The sequence below is a fragment of the Sus scrofa genome, chromosome 6 (genome assembly GCF_000003025.6).
Source record: "Sus scrofa isolate TJ Tabasco breed Duroc chromosome 6, Sscrofa11.1, whole genome shotgun sequence".
In the NCBI taxonomy this organism is placed as follows: Eukaryota; Metazoa; Chordata; class Mammalia; order Artiodactyla; family Suidae; genus Sus; species Sus scrofa.
The window spans coordinates 124,141,585-124,163,878 of record NC_010448.4 but is presented as its reverse complement, the minus strand read 5'-3'; the positions used below and the strand labels follow the sequence as shown (position 1 = coordinate 124,163,878).

Genomic DNA, 22,294 nt, shown 5'->3' with positions numbered 1-22,294 from the left:
TAACTATTATCATTCACATTTTGAAAATGAAAAAATTGAGCCTCAGGAAACATAAGTAACTTTCACAGTCACACTGCTAGTAAGTAGAATATCTATTGCTATAGTTATCTAATACTACATTATAAACCACCCCAAAATGTAGTAGCTTGAACCACAAAAACTTTATTATACCTCATGTATCTGTGGATTCAATAGGGTCCAGCTGGGAAGTTCCTTAGCTAGTCTTTCTCACAGTCTCTCATGTAGCTGCAGCAAAATGGTAGATGCTGTCAGATGGCTGAACATCTGGTATCTCAAAGTTCTTTGGGGTGGCTTCTTTTTTTATGGTGTGTTTCACATCTAGGACCTGTCTACTTTGCTTCTCTCTCCACCAGGATAGTCTAGAACTTATCCATAGTGAGGGGAAGGGCTTTTTTATTACCTTGCTCAGAAGTCCCAGAAGGTCACTTTTCCACATCTTCTCAGTCAAAGTAGTTACAGATGCAGTGTAGTTTCCATTATGAGAGGAGCTGCATATACATACAGAGCAGAATGGAGCAGAGTGGACCATCTTTAGAGACTCTCTTTCCCAGGACAAGGGCCAGGATTCATGTATTCTTCTCCATTTGTAGCAGGAAAACTGAGAAAATGTGATTTTAATGGAATTACTTAAAGTCCTAGAAAGGCTGAACATAGTATTAAGATGTCCTTCCTTTTAATCTGATTTTTTTTATTATAAGGACATTTAATAGGTTTGAAAAATATCTTATTTACTTGTAATCTGATGAAAATCACATTTATGTTTCTGGCAAGAGTGTTAAAACACTGCAGGAGAAGGAGATAAGGTGATAAGGAGATAAGGTGTTTGTAGAGCTGAAGCCAAAGAAGAGAAGCAGCCTGGCAGAAGCTGTGCCATACAAGAGGCAACAAATGACATAGGGAAGGAATAGGGTGAAAAATACCCTAACCTCTATCTTCCTGACATTAATCTCCTGGAGCAACTTATATTGGTGGAACCCCACTCATGCCAAGAGAACAAAGAAGTTCAGAAGATACAGTCCAACTGGGTCAACTTCCCAGAACAAAGAAGAGGACAAAAAATGAAGGCATCAAGGAAGATGGCAGTAAAGACTAACCAGAATCTTGTTGCTACTGCTGTTCTTTTGTTGATATTGTTATTTCCACTTACCCTCACTTTATCTGGGGAACTAAAGTGAATTTAAAATATTGTTTCAGTTTATTTGAATGTCTAGATAATTGAACTGTAGTTAATTGAGATTGCACTTGTTTTAATTGAGCATATATTATTTAATATGCCCTTAGGAACAACTGATTCTCGTCCTTGTTCCTCATTCCTCTGCCCCTCTTTTCCCAACTTATCCCCTTATATTATGTGCTCGTCAGAGGATCTTGCAATTCAGAAGAGCTTATTCAGAAGGAAACTCTCATGATTAAAAAAATCAAGTGAATATCCACACTTGGCTCCTAGGCAGAACAATGAACAGAAAAACTTTTCAGATTTTTATATACAAGGAACTTCAGCAGTATGCCAAATATGGCTTTCTGATGCTTGTCTAATCAAAGCTTGGGCTGGAAAGGAATATGATATAAAGCTTCTTTTTCTCCCACTGTGATTTTTATTCTGGGTCACCATATTTCTCTTACTTTAAACATTTCTGTCAAATTAACTTCTGAAATTAGAACAGACACTGTCCTGGAACAACCTCCAGTGGTACAATTTTTCATAGGTTGGTGTCTTTAATTTCAGTTTCTAATTAATGAAATCCATCATGGTGATTCCTGTTGCTTTATTGTTTTGGACCATCTTATCCTATTTTCTTGTTTTCAGTGCTCTATGGCATTCATTAAGGAAGACATAAACAAAACTGGAGATGGGTGGGAGGGTAACGAGTGGGATAAAATAGTATTTCCATGGAGAGGACTCAACACATTCTGCTCCTTTCCAATAAACATGACTATGTTGGTGATGTCCATAATAGAGTCACCAGTCTCCATTCTTCAACTAAAATGTCACAGAAATCCTCCCACTTCTACATTATTTTGTTTAATACAGATATCCATGTATATTGTTTCACTTTAGAATTTCCATTGTTGCTCTATCTAAGATTCCTCTCATCTCCCACATAGAATTAATTTTGTAAAACCGTATAAACGGCCCATGTCTCTATCAGGAAAATGATGCCCAGGATGAAGCAATCAACATGCTAAAATAGATCATCTCCAAGACATAAAGCGGTCCTGCATAAGTCAGCATAGCTGCCCATAAAATTCATGACTGACTCAGCACACATGGGCAGCCATTAGTTCTCCAAAGCCTCTTTCTATTTCTTTTATGACTTAGCAGCCAGCTTTTAGGAAGTCCATAATCAGAGGAATCAAACTGGCTTCTTAATTACTGAGATCACAAAAGGCGTTGATGGCCCCATTAGGAATAAATGAAGCCTTGACATATAAACTCATACAACAGTGCTACTTGATTTTCAGGCTTCCTTTCCTAAATTTGATTTCTGAAACAAAGGTGTAATTCTTGTGATTTCTTACAATTCTATCTTGTTCTCCAGTAGGGCATATGTAAGGGAAAAATGTAGTAATTATTTGAAATGCTTTTTCAAAAGTCACATCATATTAATGGAATCTAATATAAGTATAATGAAAAATCCTTTTAAAAAGATTATCTTTGCTGGAGTTCCCATCGTGGCTCAGAGGGTGAGGGACTCCACGTTGTCTCGGTGAGGACTGAGGCTTGATACCTGGCCTTGCTCCCATTGTGGCTCAGTGAGTTAAGGATCTAGAATTGTGCAAGGCATGGCATAGGTCTCACAGGCAGCTTGGATCTGGTGTTGACATAGCTGTGGTGTAGGCCTGCAGCTGCACCTCCAATTCTGCCCCAGCCCAGGAACTTTCATATACCTCAAGTGCGACCCTAAAAAGAAAAATTCCCTTTATTTAAGAAGCTTCTTACTATATGTTTTTATACAAGAAGTGAAGTTTATAATTATAAGGCAATGTAAATTAATACTTGAATATATCAACATGTATCCTTTCATTATCTTTTCAACCTGTGATCCAGGAATAATCCAAATATCTCCTTTTCCATAAGGCTTCATAATCTTTCAAAATCATTGGAACATTTAAATTTGCATAACCAATCCCTGACTTTACTAACTACTTATGTAAGAAATGAAATACGATATCATTTTGTTCTAAGTTCTTTTTGCATAACATAAATTTTATTTCCTCAGTTGCACTCTAAGCTTGCTAAAGCCAGTGACTATTTTAAGAATTTCCTTTGTGTGCTCCATGGAACTGTGAGGGCACCCTCTCTGTATATATTTAAATATTTTCTTTCAGTCAAAAATTTTAAAAAATATGAATAAAACAGTTGCTTATATTCACAAAACCAGCAATTACCTGATTGAGTTTTTATGAAATAATTGTTACAGTATTGTATTGATAAATATCATGTCATAACAGTATCATATTAATAAAGCCATGAAATTTGAAGAGAGGATGCTAAATCATTATTAATATCATAATTATTTCTTATGTTTATTATTTACCTACAATATTCTCTTGTAATTTATAATTACCAGTGTGACTGGGTTATTTTTGTATCACACTTTTCAAGGTGTTGCTACCTGCTACTATCTTCTAGGAGGTCAAAATTATGGAATCATTTTCAGCTTTTTCTTAAAGGAACTCTTTATTCAAAGCATTTTACTCAGATGTCAACCATGCAAAATATATGAAAATAAACTCTTCTGCTTGAGGAAGGAGTTGGACCCAAGAGCCCCATTTGGCTCCCCAGCCTCCTCTAAGACCTGTGAATATAATATTACCACAATTTAAAAATTGATGCTCTGTGTCTTGAAAGGACTGTTCAAATTAGTTACCTGAACATTACCCACGAAATCAAAGGGCCTTCTGGCCTGAGCTTTGTATGTACCACACTTGCTGGTTTATGTTCGTATACAGAGTAGCCATTCAATGACTTTTTGACTAGCTTGATTTAACTCTTTTTCTACCACCTCCTTCCCACCTTATCTTTTCTCCTCTTCTATTCTTTGAACTGCCCTTCTTTAAGCCCCACAAGACACACACACATGCATGAATGCATACAAACACACACACACGTATGTTAACACAGGCTTACACACACACGAGTACAGAGAAATAGGTACTAACCAACCTATGGTGATCCATGGTCAGTGGATCACCATGCCTATGATGCAATTTTGTTGTTTGTAAAAAAGTCAAAAGTATTTAGGCACATTGCTTTGCAGTCTGGTAATTTCAATCATTTCAAGCCAAAGAATCATCAAACTCTGGAAATCCAATCTTAAGTCATCTGCCTACAGCGGTGAATTTTGAAATCTACACCAGCATATAATGCTTAAAATGGCCATAATCACAGCAAAATGACCATATCACAGGGAAATGAAAAACTCTGAACATTAATGTTAGTGTGAGTGAATGAATTTGATACTGAAAAATCTAGTGGAAAATTCAAAATGAAACAAAATCTAAGAAAACCAGTATGTTGTTTATATTTACAAATGTGATTAAGTTTTCACTGAATTAGCATTTGTAGTATTATATTAATAAAATGTGAGAAATAAAATAACATCTACTTTATCTGAATTAACCAAGAAATTATATGTTATGAATGACTGCATTTGTCATTAAAACATTTTCTAATCATTTAAAGTCATTAAATGATTAAGATCATTCCCTACCTTAATTAACATATTATATGAAATATGTTTAAATTTATTTTTTTAGGATTGAAAAATCATCATTATTAACAGATCAAGCAGATCAATCAAATTAATTGAGACTTAAACCTCCAGTAATGACAGCAAAGCAGACATCAATATTCCCAGGGATAATAATTATAAAAAATAGATGTAACATATAAAAACTCTTAAGATGCTGGAAAGTATTTCAAAGCAAAGAGAAACAAGAAGAGGTAGAAGAGAAAAGATCTACTAGTTTATGTCCTTCTGATTTTTGAGGATGTTGTCTGTTCCTCAACCTGGCTTCAGAGGAAGTACAAAGTCTTAAGGAGTAATGGGATATCTGCCACAGCCTCAAGGTGTCCCCCTAAGTATTGTTAATTACTCTCACATTCCTAACATATATGTCCCCAAAATTTTTGATACTTTTCCTTCCAGAAAATAGAGTTTGATTCAATTTAAATTCTCTTAAATATGGGTTGGACTTAGTGACTGATTTACAACAAATTTAGTCCAGAATGAAAAAAAAAAATTAACTTTACATAGGTGGAACTTAATAGACATCACATTAACCAAATCACAACATTAGCATCACCAGTTCTAAGTCATGTTGATATATTCCCACGGATATGAATATAATGCAAAGGCACTTCAGCTTTGTGGTGTTCTTTCCTAAATTCCATAACCCCAGTCCAATCATGATAAGCATCAGACAAACTAAAACTGAGAAACATCCTCCAAAATCAAGCAGCAGTAACTCTTCAAAAGTGTTGTCAAGGTGACATAAAACAAGATAAGATGGAAAAACCATCACAGATAGGAGGAGACTATGGTATCATAATAACTCAATGTTAATTGGGATTCTACTCTAACTTCTGGAGCAAAAAAGAACATTAGTAGAAAACCTGATGAAATCCAAATATAGTCTATAGACAACATTATTGCTCCAATAATGATTTCTTAGTTTTTACTTGTACAACAGTCATGCTAACATTAGGAAGGGGGTGTGAAATGCAAATGGTAAAATTTTGTATTAGTTTTTTAACTCTTCTTTAAGTCTAAAACTTCAGATTGAAAAGTAAAAAGAAAATAAAACATCATCTTATATCATGTTACGCAATGTGAATGAGACAAAGATTTAATGCTATCACTAATTTCTTTACAGCAGGCAGACAAATAAACTCCATTACTTCTGGAGCCACATCTTCAAAGCTAGTGACTGTGATATCCAGTATGTGAAAATCCCAAGATTTATTGTTGACCTCATTTTGGGTGGGATTTTTACAGCTTCACAAATAGCTAACACCTTGGCCAATATCAGAAAATGACAATAAAAGTTGACAAAATGATCATGAAAATTATGGCTATTTCATAATTGGCTAAAGTATCACAAAACTAGAGTGATAAAGATAGGGAGAAGGCAGTTAAGGTTAAGTTGACCTAAGGGAAATTCCAAAGATTTCTTCCTTATGACCTAAATTGTTGATCTTCCTAACTCTCATCTTTATGTCAGAGATTTCTTCAATTTTTTCCCTGATCGCAGGGAGGACCCAAGCTTAGCAAGGCCCAGAGGGTAAAGGAATCTTTGAAGTGATGTTCACTAGAAAGCCAAATCCTTAATGAAACACAGGTGTATCTCTGTCTAAAGTAAATAATCACTGGAAGGACAAACCCTCACTAAACAATCAAATAAGTATACAGATTCTTAGAAATTGCATATAATTTGCTTAAAATACATTTTTTTATAAAGAAGATGAGTGATCAAGGTAGAAAAGAGGCAAATAAAAATAAAGTAAATTAATACTTAATATTTGTTGAAAAAACCAAAAGCAAATTCTGCAGAATTCATAAGTTTGATAAAATTATGAAGGTGGCTATGCCTCATCCATGTTGCGGATGTTTCTGCATAAGCTATAAAAGAGAGAAGGAGAGAGAAAATGTAGTCAAAGCTGGCTAGCCAGCTCAATTTTGAGGAATGAAAATTTCCAGCTGTAACTTTCCTTAGATCTTGCAATCAGCAAATTATGGGGCAAGTTCTCCTGTGTTGGTTTCATAACTTACTCCATATTATATAATTTTAATCTAGATTTTTCATTAAAGCAACAGTAAAAAAAATGATTGTTATTGGGCAAAAGAAGGTATAATTTGAATATTTAATCTACATATGTTTCATGTGGAAATACATGTTTCTAACTTTCAAAAACTGTTTGTTCTTTTAAAAGGACAAATATTGCACCTTACAAATATTTTTGCAAAATGCCTAAATTCACAATAATTCAGCACGTGCGTCAATGAGCATACTGTCTAAATATGAGAAATCTGAACTTTTCTGGTTTTTGATAGAGGATAGGAAGAAAGGGGGAAAAATTAAGGAAAGAAAAGTGGGAGAAAGGAATAAAGTTATAAAAAAAAGAGAGAGAAAAGAAAGAAGAAAAGATGTATACACAAGAAGTAGACTGCTTTCTTTAGGGGCCAGTAGGAATGTTATATGCACATATATATTAGCTGCTTTCTTATTCTCTTTTTCATTCAAAATTCAAAAGTTTTCACACCAGAGAGAAAGATATACTTTCAAGCTGCAAATCTCTACTTCCCAAAGAGGATGAGATAATGAAAAATGAATTAAAATCCTCAGATATGCTCCATGCCTTCATAGAGTTCTAATATAATGAAGGGTACCAGAATATGCCACACCAAAATATGCCTTTTTGTCATATGGATTATCTTGAGCTAAAAGCCATGAGGACCAACGGAGACAAGATAAGCTCTAAAAATGGGGCACAAGTTTTCCTTTTGTAAAGGAAATTTATATATATAAATTTCCATTTGTAAAGTTGTCTCCTTCTCCCTGATTTTGACAGTGAGACGTTAATAACTTTATCAATATAAAAAATGATATTAATCTGCATAATGGATACTACTAAACAACTCTAGTTTACTAAACTTTCTTCTTTCTCATCTTCCTATAATTTGCCTCTTGAGCCCAGAAACCTAATGTATTTTTCCTTTTGTTTACCTTGCTCGGAGATACTCATTTCACCAGGAAGGAACCTGAGTCAACCTTAATACAGGCACAAGCAAAATGACTTGGCCATAGACAACCTGGAAACTAACCCCTTTACCATAAGTCCTAAGGTTGTGAGCCACATGACTGAGATGTTCTCCTGGGTTCTTTTACCCTGCTGCTCTCTCAAGTGCCTCTTGCCAATAAAGTCTTTTACTTTGTCAGTATGTGTGTCTCCTTAGACAATTTATTTTGGGATGTTATACTAGAGCCCTTGTTGGACTTGGGAACTTGAAGGGAACCCTCTTACAGCAACAAAGTTATATATAAATTCAAGTACTAACCAATGCTGGTTTGTTCATCATGGGGTGATCCCATTTATACATGCAGGATGCAAGTGTTAACTTCTATTTTTCTCTGGTTAATGTGCCTTTTTCCAGTATTATTTGTTATTTATTTATTTATTTATTTAGGGTTTTTGTTTGTTTGTTTTTATATTTTTTTTTATCTTTTTTCCATTATAGCTGCTGTACAGTGTTCTGTCAACTTTCTGCTATACAGCATGGTGACACATTTACACAAACATATATACATTCTTTTTTCTCACATTATCAGTCTCCATTATAAGTGACCAGACATAGTTCCCAGTGCTACACAGCAGGATCTCATTGCTAATCCATTCCAATAGCTAAGACATGGAAACAACCCAAATGTACACCAACAGATGATTGGACTAAGAAGATGTGGTATGTATACACAATGGAATACTACTCAGTCATTAAAAAAGAACAAAACAATGCCATTTGCAGCAACATGGATGGAACTAGAGACTCTCATAATGAGTGAAGTAAGTCAGAAATTGAAAGACAAATACCATATGATATCACTTATATCTGGAATCTAACATATGGCACAAATGAATCTTTCCATAGAAAAGAAAACCATGGACTTGGAGAATAGACTTGTGGTTGCCAAGGTGGAGGGGAAGGGAGTTGGATGGATGAGGTGCTTGGGGTTAATAGATGCAGACTATTTATTTATTTTTTAATCACCCATGCAACATGTTGAAGTTCCCAGGCCAGGGATCAATTCTGTACCATGGCAGCAACCCAAGCAAGTACAATGACAATGCCAGGGAGTTACCCTACTATGCCACAAGGGAACTCCTTTTTGGTATAATTTTTAGGTCTGGAGGAAAAGAACCTAAGATGGGTAGAGGGAAAAGATTTATTATTCCTCCCAAACAATATACAACATTCCATAGGTAACTTAGATCATGATTTTCATATGAAAGATGAGAAAACCTAGATGAAATTTATGGACTTAATAAAACTTGTTACATAAGATTTTCGTCTAATATATCTCCTGTTATAACTATCACTTACATTGCTAGAACTTAAATAATGTGATGTCCTCAAATAGTCATGTTATTTACTGTTTGCAAAAATATTTTAAAAGTGAAATTAAGGAATTTTGGAATTTATAAAGAACTACCGGTAATTCATTAATTATAACTGTGATATGCACTTAAATTAACTGTGTGAAAACATTTCCAGAACAATTACTCTTGAATACATTTCTTTGTGGTTCTTTTTCCAGATTTATTGAAGTATGATTGGCAAAAATTGAATATATTTGTGTGTATACTCTGTTGTTTTGCTATATATATACATTGTGAAATGATTGCCATAATCAAGCTAGTTTTTTGTGTGTGCTATGAGAACTCTAAAATTTACTCTTAGGAAATTTCAAGTGTAGAATGAGTACATTACTATTGACTATATTCAGTGGCACATTAGTTTTCCAGAACTCATTCACCTTATAACTGAGGTCTTGTACCCTTTGACTAACATTTCATCATTTCCACCATGACCATTTTTGTGATTCTATTTCCATACCACCTTCCTCTTCTCACTGTCTTCAGAGAGTCTGATAGGTTAGGAGTAGTAGTGTAGAATATTATTTTTGAAGTGTGCTGTTTGATCATTGCATGAAATATTTTAAAATTCATTACATAGCCCTAGGTCCCTCTCTATACCCTTACTTTTTTTTTTTGCTTAGATAGTCAACTACATCTTTCTGACCATTGCAACCCAGAGGAAGTTTTAGTTCTTAAAAATGTCATTCTGTGTTTAAACAGATCTGTGCCATCTGGACATATCACTTAGCATCAGATAATGATTAACCATATGTAAAAATGCTGTATATACATGGCTAACTCTTTGAAATAAGACTGATTTTCTTTGTCCATTGGATATGTAAGACAAATCTATTTTAATTATCTACCATGAAGCCTTAAGGTAGTGACAAAGAAGGGATAATGTTTCAAATAAACACCAACAAAGTCATGAACATGAAAAAGTTACTAAACAAAGGTTCTGCAGCTCGCCCCTCAAAAGCCAATGATGTGAGAGGAAAGCGTCAATAGAAGGGAAAAGTGTTTTAATCAGAAAAGCAAGCAATCTGAAGAGATGGTGGACTCATGACCAGAGACCAACTCCAAAGATTCTGTTCAGCCATGACAATTTTTTAAAGGAAAAACAGAGGGGAGTAAGACTTTGATTCAACCAGGCATCATTCTCCATTGCATGCAGACTGACTGAATTATTCTTCAGATGCTATCTTGCCCAAGTAATCTGCCTGCAAGATTGCTTAGGGGTTTGTTGGAGGTAGAGAGCTGGTCATTTTTTTTTTTTTTTAACTGCTTACCTCTTCATAGTTACTCCTTTTTATCTAGGAAAAGAATCAACAGACTAGACAAGACATGGTGTACAGTCAGGAGGGCATAAGTTAGGAGTTTGGTCAAATTACCTACAGATCTCAGTCCTATAATTAATTTTTTTAAGGTTGGGGGAAATAGAAATGAGTAAATCAGAAAGAGGCAAAACAGCTGCTTTCAATAATTGGAGGTGACGGTAGTGATAATGGATACCATGAGGATGGATTTTCTTCTTGACCATAAAATTGTATTTTTTAAGTAATTAAAAGTTATTTTTATAGAAAAATTCAGTCTGTTTAATTTTTTTCACAATTTAAATGTTGAAGACATCACTGGTTTCCCTGCAAAAAAAAAAAAAATGGCAGAGAAATAGCTGCCCCTCTCAGCTAGTGAGCTATATCATTAATGGCATACATCAGAACTTAGAGAGTCATTTCCCATTTAATCTTCCTGGCTTGCTTTATAATTTCTCCCCATATTTCCCATTTGAGCTGATATTTTTACTTCACTTCAGCTAAACACGAAAATTTAACTTGGGCACAGGAAATGTTCATTTTTTTTTTTAAATGAAAGTATTTTGCTTAGAAGGACTATTTAAAAAGGGCTCGATGAATTCAGCAGGAGCATATGCTTTGATACATTGAAAGAAATCTGCTTCACAAATAAGATGAGATTTTTTTTAAATGCAAATGACCTCATACTGATATATGTTGCAGTGAGTATACATTTAGATGATTTTTAAAAGAATTTCAGCATGGAAAGAGAGATCTGGAAAGTAGTAGAAAGCCAAAGAATCACACAAATACAATTGTAATAATCCTGGGCATGAAAAATGTGGGAATAATGCTTCAGAAATAGAATGCCATTTCCAGAAGTAAAAACCATTTACTTCAAGTGCTTCATATTGCATATAGGAAAAAATGACAAAAGCCAAAACACACTCTGCCACTCCCCTTTCCTATAGACATGACAGATGCAACATCAAAACTTTGTTAGTGCGCATTTGTCCTTAAACTTTGTCTCTATTTCTAGCTACAGTTAACCACTTATTTTCTTTATCTATGTACCCATTCACATTTTCTGTGCATTTCATAAAAATGAAGTGATACAATATGTGGTCTTCTATTTCTGGCTTCTTTCACTTACCATAACGATTTTTTAGGTTTATCCCTATTGTAGTATATTTCAGTAGTTTGTTGTTTATTTATTGCTTAATTGTGCTCAGTTATATTGATTTAAAACATTTTGTTTATATATTCATTACTCGACGCACATTGGGAATGCTACTGACTCAGCTATTGTGAATAATGTTCCTATAAATGCCTTTGTATATCTCTTAATTTCTTAATATACATATATGTGTATAATATATGTATAATATACTTAATATACACTTAATTTCTATCAGTATATTCCCAAGTGTGGAACTGCGGATCATATATTATAATCGTGCTTACTTTTTTAAGACTGCCAGGTTCCAAAATGACTATCCAATGTTACATTCCCAATTAATTATCAACATAAGGTGGTTTTGGTTTCTCCTCATACACCCTAATTCTTCTTGTTGTGTATATTTCTAAGTAGTTATGCTTGTTAGATGTGCGTAGTACCTCATTGTTGTTTTATTTTTAATTTTCATAATTATTAAAAATATTATAAATATTTGAATGTGCTTGATAGCCATTCCTATAACTTCTTTGTTGAAATGACTGTACAATTCATTGACTTTTTTATTGGTATTTTTGTCTTATTATTTACTTTATAAAAAAGTTTATGTCTTCTGAATGTAAATCCTTTATTAGATATGTGATTTGCAAATAATTTCTCCCAGGTCGTGGCTTTAAATTCTTTTCTTGACAGTTTCTTTTGAAAAAATCCTTCATCATTCTCTTGTGAAATGTTTTCGGCATTGTACCTAAGAATTCTGTCAAATCCAAGTTCCTGAAGCTTTACTTTAGCCAATACCACACTGTGTTTACATCAAAACTTCAGAAACTGTACAAATTAAAACCAGGTCAATAAAATAGTATTTAGGAAGAGGCGATTGTGCACAAAAGTACAGTTTGCAAAGTGGGAGTCTTCAAATCTAAAACTGATGTGAAAGTGAGAAGCAGGATGTTACAGGATGGCTTATAAACTGAAATGAGTGTTGTTTGTCCTTTACAGCAATTGCATTACAATGGAGATTTTTAGATGGCAGGGGAATGGTTAAAAATGATTATCTTATACCATTTTAGGAAGATAAGTTTTTTTATGGTTATCTGAAGCATATATAAGAAATAACCTGTTTCCCTAATAAAGTAGATTTAGTTTTGCTGGCAGGATTTAACTGGTTTGGTTTCTTGGGGCATGTTCAAGCCTGGTCTCCATTTTATTTTATTTTAACAATTGTAAATTTGAAATCAGTTATGTAAATCCCTCTTCTTCACTTTTTCCTCATCCTCCTCCTTCTTTCTCTTCATTTTCCTTAGCACTTTGAAAATACTTTACATTTATCGTCTGCCTTCATTTTTTTTTTCTCTCTCATGACCTCTTAGCCATTTTCCTTATTTCCTGTACGTGTCTTTTTCTCTGAACATTTTCTTTTTTTTTTAATCTCTTTTTTAGAGCCACAACCACAGCGTATGGAGGTTCCCAGGCTAGGGGTTGGTCAAATGGGAGCTGTGGGTGCTGGCCTATGCCACATCCACAACCACATCAATGCCAGATCCAAGCCATGTCTGCAACCTATACCACAGCTCATGGCAATGCTGGATCCTTAACCCACTGAGCAAGGCCAGGGATCCAACCTGTGTCCTCATGGATAATAGTCAAATTTGTTTCTGCTGAGCCACGATGGGAACTCCTCTGAATAGTTTTCAAGATTTTCTCATCTTTTTTTGCATGTGTTATATGGGTTTTGTTTGTTTGTTTCTTTGTTTTTAATCCTGTATGTGTTCACTGATTCTGAATTTCTTTTATCTGTGATTTGATGTATTTCAACAAATTTGAAAAAAAAAATTTCAGCCAGTATTTCTTCTAGTGTTCTTTTCACTCTATTTTCTCTTTTTTTTTTTTTTTTTGCATATGGATCTCCATATACACAAACATTTTAGGTGAGTTTATTTTTTTTAACAGATATTGTTTTACTTTTTCCCATTTCTTTTCTTTGTGCATAAATTTCACTGAACTGATTCTTTCCATTTGACTGGTAAATTCATCAAAATTATTCTTCATTTCCATTTCCATTTCATTCATTCTAGCACTTTTAGCTTAAATTACTCATTTTATCTTTTGTACTGCACACTTCTTTGTTAGATCCTTTGTTGTACTTATTATTTTAAAGTTTCTCTTTGATAATTTTAGCATCTGGGCTACCTACTTCTACTGATTGTTTTCCACTTGATGATTGGCCACACTTTTTAAAATTGTCTCATCATTTCATTGAATATAGGCATTATGTGAAAAAAAAAAATGGAAAGAATAAGTAATGTTAGTCTATGCAAATGCATGCCTCTTTTTTGTTCATCCTTTGAGTTGGTATTTATCTATGGAAGTGCCCCTTTACACACGTCATAATACACACAAGAAATCCAAACACAATGTGAGATTATACTTAGAGAATTTCTGTTAATCATGATGACAGAGAAGAGCAATAAAAAACATTGAGAAACATATACATACAGAATAAAAAATGTGTTGTCTTGAAAGTCGGAAAATTATAATTTTATTTATTTATTTATTTATTTTGTCTTTTTTGCCTTTTCTAGGGCCATCCCACAGCATATGGAGGTTCCCAGGTTAGGGGTCTAATCAGAGCTGTAGCCACCGGCCTATGCCGCAGCTTCAGCAATGCCAGATCTGAGCCGTGTCTGCAACCTACACCACAGCTCACAGCAATGCTGGATCCTTAACCCACTGAGTGAGGCCAGGAATCAAACCCACAACCTTATGGTTCCTAGTCAGATTTGTTAACCACTGAGCCACAGCAGGAACTCCTATAATTTCATTATTGTTCTTCATAAGTCCATTTATGTTGCACAGAAGGTGTGAGTCTCTTGTATACTTAGAATTACAAAGTTTTACCTGTACTTGTTTAATCATAACTTCACTTGACTTATTTCCCTACAGTTGTTCTCTTTTATCTTTAGGTTTCTTGACATCCTGTTACTCAACAACCTGACCGTTTTTAGTTAGCAATCTTATGTAGACAGCATTTTACTTGGAGATACAGAAAATGTCACCATAGGCATATTGTTAAATGGTTGAACATTCAAAGTAATGACGTCTCTATCTGTTCTTATATGTATGACATCATCCAGAGTATTATTTTTCAAAGGAAAAAATAATAGAAGGACTGTCATTTATATATCCTGAAAAATTTCACACTACCAAGCACAGAAATGAAAACAATTTTAGTGCTTAATATCTGCTTTTGAAGGGACATAAAACTTCCTTGGAGTAAAAGGTAACTGCTACATATATCTGCAGTTTAATAATCATTATATCGAAATATAAAAATGTTCATGCCTTCTAAAATTCATTACACTGCGATTATCATCTCTACTCTATTAATGAATTGAAATGCATTACATTGGTGATCTGAAAATATATCCTAGACCTGAAATAATTTTCTCTTTCCCTGCAGTGAATTTTCCCATGTATTTATTTATTTATTTATTTATTTATTTATTTTTATCTACACCTACTCACCCTTCTGAACAGTTCAAACACCACCCTTACATGATGTTTTTATTGAGTTTCCCAGGTAGTATAAATATCCTCTTTGTGATTCCATTTTCTTCATATGTATATTATAGCATTAACCATGTTGTGTGTGTTGAGTTGTGAACTTAATGTTTTTTAATCTTGTTTACCAGTTTACGTCTTCAATAGCTTGAATCATGATTGTAAAATAAATTGATACAGAGTGGTCAATTCATATTTTTCTCCTGGAATGCTGGATAAATACAAGTGAGATAACCATTCAACAGGCTCTAATTCTTTTTATTATGTACATTTCAAAAAATTTTTCAATTTTATTATTTTTCTCATAGAGAAAACCTGTTAGGTTAAGATTAACAACCTAACTTAAACAATATGTTAGCAAATAATTTAGTAATAGATAAAAACAAAATCTTTGATTCAATTTACATTAAAAAACTCCCTGATGGATAAAATGTATTTATGTGAAATATCTGTTTCCTGCAATAGATTGTTTGCTCTCTCTTGTATAAACTCATGAGTTTGTTTTATCCTATATATTCTCAAATTCCAGCACAGGAACTTGAATATCTCAAAGCTAATGTAGTGGCTTTAGTTTTGTAGGTTTGCCGTAATAGAGTACCACAAACTGAGTAGTATAAACCAGAGAAATGTAATCTTTACAGTTTGAAATCTAGAATTCCAAAATTGAGGTGTGGTCAGGACAATGCTTCTTTTGGCACCTCTAGGGGAAGATCCTTCCTTCCTTATTCCAGCATCTGGTAACACTGAGTATTTCATGGCTTTTGGCAGCATAATTCCAATCTGTGCTTTCATCTTCGCATGGTCATCTTCTTTATGTTTTCACATTGTTTTGTGCATGTCTAGGTGCAAATTTCCTTCTTCTCATCAAGATACAAGTCATATTGGGTTACTGATCAACCCTACTTCACTATTACTTCACCATAATTAATTCTGTCTCCAAAATTCTATTCCCAAGTAGTCATGTGCTGAGCTACTGGGGTTAGAACTTCAACATATGTTTGTGAAGACCCAATACCCATAACAGGAATATTTCTGAATCACCAGTGTTCTTTTTCTATCATAGGAGGTTAGCCTTATTTCCCCAGGGAAGATATCTTTGTGGGGACTTACATTGTTCTCAGGCCAAAGTGTAACATTTTGTGCTTCTCAACAGCAAATGCCCCCCACAGTGGGAAATAAATCATTGAGGTTAATTTCTTAATGCATTTGATCAGTTTTATTATCTCCATGAATGAAGAAGCCATGTTCCTTTTGTAAACACAATTTATCAGAAATCAGAACAGTGCTCTAACTCTATCAGGCTTTGAATTATCATGTGTTCAATGAAGAGTTCTTTTTTTAGAGGATGAATCCTCTTTGACTTTACCTGAGCCATTTCCAAATGGTTTTCTAAAACCTAAACTGAGTTTCTTCTTTCTTAGTGCCTATAGGTCTGTTCCCACTTTCTTCCCATTGAAGGCCAAACCCTGCTGAGGGCTATGTGAGCATCAGCTGCTATTTTTAATGACAGCCTTCAACAATAGCTAAGAGCAGATTGGAGCCCAGGGCTCTTTGAATGCATGAAAGGTGGAGGAGAAAGTGTCAATTGATATTAGAAATTACAATCCTCATCACTCACCAGCTTTAAATCTATGTCCAAAAGCATTATAGCTTCAAATGTTAGCAATTTTTTGTGCTCTTTCACATTCTTTTATATCATGATGAAGATAAGAGAGTAGAGTGAAAACCACAAAGAAAAAAAAGAAAGGATAAAAAGAATTGCACTCTTAGTTTGTTCATCAACCATACCACCTGTATTTTCCTACTGAATGATTTTTGCCACAACAATATAATGAATATAAACTTCTCATAGTGTCTCCTGGGAAACCTATTCTGGAAACAAATGAAGAATGTCATGGCCTTAATATATTGTATCCCTACTTTAACAGCTTGGCATTAGAATGAAAGAGTATTAAAATGGACATCTTCTCTCATGTGTTTGCCCTCTCATACCCTCTTTTTCTCTCGTTTCTCTCTCTAAGAATAACTGCCTTCTAGAGATAAAATTAAATATTTTACCTTTGTAATATGTAATATTTCTGTTTAACACATCCATTTGCGGTTAAATATCCTATACAGTTGAACCAAGAGAGGTAAGGTTGGTGTTAACAATAATCACACAGATACTCCCTCGCTTAGTTTTCCTGGAGTTTGGGCATGTTTATTCAGTTTCCTCAATGCCTTTCTAGTTTTGACCACCTTTCATTGTCTTAATTAACTCAGTTACTTTTCTACCTGTTTGAAAACTAGTTGATTTAAATAAAAATTGATGGATGGAAATAGGATTTTTCCAATGGAATTCATCTGTAGAAGAAAAGAGATTTTTCTTATCACAGTTTTTGCTCTCAAACTTATAATCAGGGCAGTTAGTTAGATAATGAAAGCACAAATCAATCTTACGGCTTTGAGTTGAGCTGAATTAACTTTATTTTATTACTTTTCCTTTGGAATTGAGGATTCTGTAGTTTTGGCTTTTTTTTTTCTGTTTTAGATTTTGTTTCTTGGGAGTGCCTTAAATTAAAATTATAAACTGAGTATTACAAGTACTCATGTTTTACCCCCGTACCATGTGTTTGTGTGCTTGCATAAGTAGAATTACTACTTAAAATCTAGTATGACACTTCTTAAAATAATAATAATAGTAAAATTAATTCTACACATTCCATTTATTTTTCCTATATATATATATATATATTTTTTTTTTTCCTTATTCCACACTAGTCCCCAACTCTTTCTTGATCTGTGTTTTTTTACCCAACTTTCTTCTGGATGTTTTCCCAACATTTTTCTAGAGTACATTCTTCCCAATTCATTCACTCTAAGGTTCTTCAACATGAGCTGCCTTCTACTCTACCTCTCAACAGGTAGCAATAGCCATGTTCAAATAAGAATTTAGTTTTTGAATTTGAAGCAGAACTTTTGCAATTTAGAGGACTTTTATATCATTTCATTCATCCTCAAACAGAGTTAGGATATTTTGTTAAAATGGACATTAAGTTTAAGGTAGATCAAATGATTAATCACAATGATATAACTTACAAAAATGGCACTGGGTCTGGGACTAAGAATTTACTCTTTCTGAACTCAAATCTTTGCTGATATTTCATGACAGGATAGATTTCCTACAACCAGTTCATCACTCTGTACACTACTGAAGTATTCACAGCTGGCAGGTGAAGATGGCTTCAGGAGGTCAAAGGACAAAAATAATTTATTTTTATTTATAGTCTCTGAGTATAGGTAGGCAAAGATTCCTGATATGCCATTTCTTGGCTCTGTGTAATATGACTTAAAAATAGAAATGCGAAAATAAAATTGACTGGAAAAGAGAAAGTCGATGACTGATGAATGGGTCCTAAAATAAAGTGGGAACAAAGAAATGCCAATTGGAGAGAAGGGGAAGCATGACAATGGAGGAAAAATATCCTGAGATTTCCCGCCATTACATTTCTGAAATTGGAGGAGGCTCCATATGTTGTCACTGATATTTTGTTAGTTTGCTTGCTTTTGTTTTGATTTTTTTTACTTTACATAATTTTGAAAACAGAGAGTTCATTTGATTGAGAAAATTCATTTGACTATGTAGACCAAGGATTTCTATAGATGGACAGAATAACCTCATTACTTTTGACTCACAATGTGACTGTTGTACTGGGAGGTCCTAAATGGAAGACCTTAGATGATCAATCCTTTCAGACTAGAATACAACACACTTAAAGCCATGAGTATGTCCCAGGGCACAGCAAGCACCAAAAATATAGTTGGAGGTTTCTGAAATGTTGTATTCAAGCCAGTAGTGTGTGTGTGTGTGTGTGTGTGTGTGTGTGAGCTTATATTTTCTAATTAAATTAATTAAATAATTTGCCCATAGTTTCCATGATATTTGTATAGTACTTATCTTCCCCACATGAATTAATCTGATGGCTATTCCACAGTATTATACATATGAACAAATGGGATATTTATAAGATTCTCATTCAGAGCTCTCAGTGCTGGCCTGAAGAGCAACAGAGGTTACCTTGGCAATTTCATGTAGATATTCCCAAAGGAAAGAAACACTGAGGGCTTTCAGACATCTTTGCCCCTCATGTTCTTTTTCTTGCCCTCTTCTTTGGCCTCAATGAAAGTGAGAAATAGCTTTTTTATTCCATAGAAAGTGTTGCCTTGATATTAAAGAGCAATCAACTTACAAAACTTGGAAAAGAGTATATTGTGCCCTACATGAACAAACTAAAATCTCTTTTTAGAGTCATTTTCATTATGGTAGTTTTTCTGATTTCAGCGGCCTAAAAATAATGTCTTTTTTTTTAATGTCACTCTCGGAGCCAATGTTCTACAGATATATGAATGTGAATGCCACTGAATAATTTAATGGGGCTGTGCAAAGCAAATAGAGTAGTTCAACTCCTTGCCAGTGGAGTAGAGAAGAACTGAACGCAGGAAGCTTAATCTGCACGAGTAAACTGTCCTACTCAAACATGTACATGAAGAGACGATTAGCCAGTGGCCACTCTTTATATATAGCAAACAAACCCAATTGCATAAGGAGAAATAGTTAAGCCTGCATAAAAAGTTATCAGAAGGCCTGCAGAGATTCCCCCTGGAGTTTCCAAGCACAGCTTCAGTACCAGTAATTTCTACTTTCTTAGATAATGTGTGGGGACCATGTGCTGATTAGGCCTTAAATCACATTCTCCCAGGAAAAGTAAAGACTTTAATTTTCTTAATAGGCAGAGATGTGTTTGTTCCTGGTTTTCTCTTTTTTACTTTCAACACTTTCCTGGCAGTTGTAACACACAGTTATAAGGATGTATGTGTGTCTGTATGTCTGTCTGTGTAATAAGCAAGTTGAAGAGTTTGTTCCTTTGAGGGCTACACTTACCCTTTATTAAGTTAGTAAGAAAGAGTTTCCCCAAAAATGTCATTTTAGAATCAGTTATATATATATATATATATATATATATATATATATATATATATATATAAAATAGCTGCTCAGATAGCTCTGCCTTTCTTTATTCACACTAAGCATGGTCCACTTACCTGCATCTACACAAAGTATTACTGAGAACTCAGCTCAGGGAAAATAATAAAATGAAAACATATATCAAGCCAGCCCTCTGGAGTTTTCATGGTCTATTTCTTTGCTGGAAGCAAAGATGGATAAAAGTATTTACCTCTTAAATGTTTACCTAATACTGTATGAAGCAGTGACCTTAAGTGGTCTTTACAGCTCATAGACCACACACAAAATTATGAATGAGCAATTTTTATTCCCCTTAAACTAATGGTTCTGGCACACTCTCTTCCACTTGTAGAAGACTGTAAGTAATATTCTCTGGTGAAATTACTATAATTCATAGATGGCAGTGACCAGATTTCTTAATTTAGGCAAAATTGGAAGATAGAATGGAGTAAACAGTAGAGAAAAACTGTCAGAATTTTATTAGAAAGTGTTGATTTTGTTGACTTAGAACTCTAAATTTGACCTTGAGTAATTAATTAACAAATATTTGTATTTTCAAACAGTGTTTCCCGTGTGTACTGGTGTAAACTCAAATTCCTTCAAGGGTCAGGTAGTCAGTGAGACAAAGTGGGGCAGAGGATCTGTGCTGAACTATTAGTAAGTGCCCATTTACACACAGAAACAGCCACTTATTCTCTCCCTCTCATGCAGGGATAAAGACCATTGATGCCACAACTTCTGATTTTTGAAAGAAGTCAGAAATTGAAACCTATGTGTAAAACTTCCATGAAAAAAAACTGGAAATAAACTCATTATTTTTGTTTTAAACACACATTATGGTTTTTTTATTTTGTTTTAAAATAATTTATTTTTAAATATATTATTTTTTGTTTTAAACAAATATTTTTGTTTTAGATATTTTGGTTTAAAGACAGGATAAATTAAAACTGGGTAAATAAAATGTGTCTTGGTGGAATGCAGCATATAGATTTCCAGTTGCAAATTTTGGGTAAGGCATTGTGCTGATCATTTTTACACATCAAAGTGTAAGACTTAATTTTTGCTCTCAAAACCTCTCAAGAGATATGGAAAAGGAGGGACGACACCCATGGAAAAATGTAATAAAAAATATAGAACTATCCTCCCCTCTTCCTTTTTGACAATGGTTGGGCTCATGTAAGGAAGCAAGGAAGACAGGGCCCAGCAAGCTAAAGAGATAAACTGGTGCAAATGAAGCCCATGCCAATGAGAGTTGGTAGGTTTTGGATAATAGGAATCAAGTTCCACAGTGTTGAACTAGGAACTAACAAATACAGGAAAATAAATAAATAAATAATACTAGAATGAACCTGAAATATTGGGATTAAAATTGAATACATTGGTAAAATGGCATGGTTTTACATATATATCATTATATATATATATATATATAATGCATACTATAATTATATATGCACATGTAACATTTATTTTAATGTGGTTCATATTTCACATGCTTTTCTATTTAAGTACAGACATTTGTAGATAGGTATAGAAATATGTTTGGAGGGAGTTCCTATTGTGGCTCAATAGGTTATGAACCTGACTAGTATCCATGAAGATGCAGGTGTGATTCCTGGCCTCGCTCAGTGGGTTAAGGGTCTGGCACTGCCATGAGCTATGGCATAGTTCACAGAGGCTGCTCAGATCCCACTGTAGTTTTGACATAGGCCAGCAAGCTGCAGCTCCAATTCAACCCTTAGCCAGGGAACTTCTATATGTCGCAAGTTAGGGTTAAAAAGCAAATAAATAAATAAATATGTTTGGATAGAAGTGTGTGTGCATAAGCATGTGTGTGTTTATACTTACACATATTTTCTAACTCTCTTCAATGAAAAGACTGGGAGTAATTACACTCCAGTATCAGCAAGAATACTTAATGTCCAGATCTTGAATAACAGTTCCAGTAAAATAAACCAAAGCGGGGGGACAAAAACACAAAATAATCCTAGACCATTTTGTTGGGCCAGAAAGCTTTAAAAAAATGATCAAAAATAAAGGAGGTAAATTAAAAGGAAAAAAAATAGCTAGGCTGAAAGGGCTCTTACTAATCCTAAAATAAA

General features: G+C 34.0%; 1 long non-coding RNA gene across 2 annotated transcripts in view; it reads right to left on the bottom strand.

The window, feature by feature from the left end:
* LOC110261200 overlaps positions 1–22,294 on the bottom strand; it is a 173,901-nt gene that overhangs the window by 44,906 nt on the left and 106,701 nt on the right. For both annotated transcript variants that reach the window (XR_002345102.1, XR_002345101.1), the window contains one exon: positions 422–619. This is a non-coding gene — a long non-coding RNA (uncharacterized LOC110261200). The remainder of the gene's footprint in view (positions 1–421; positions 620–22,294) is intronic.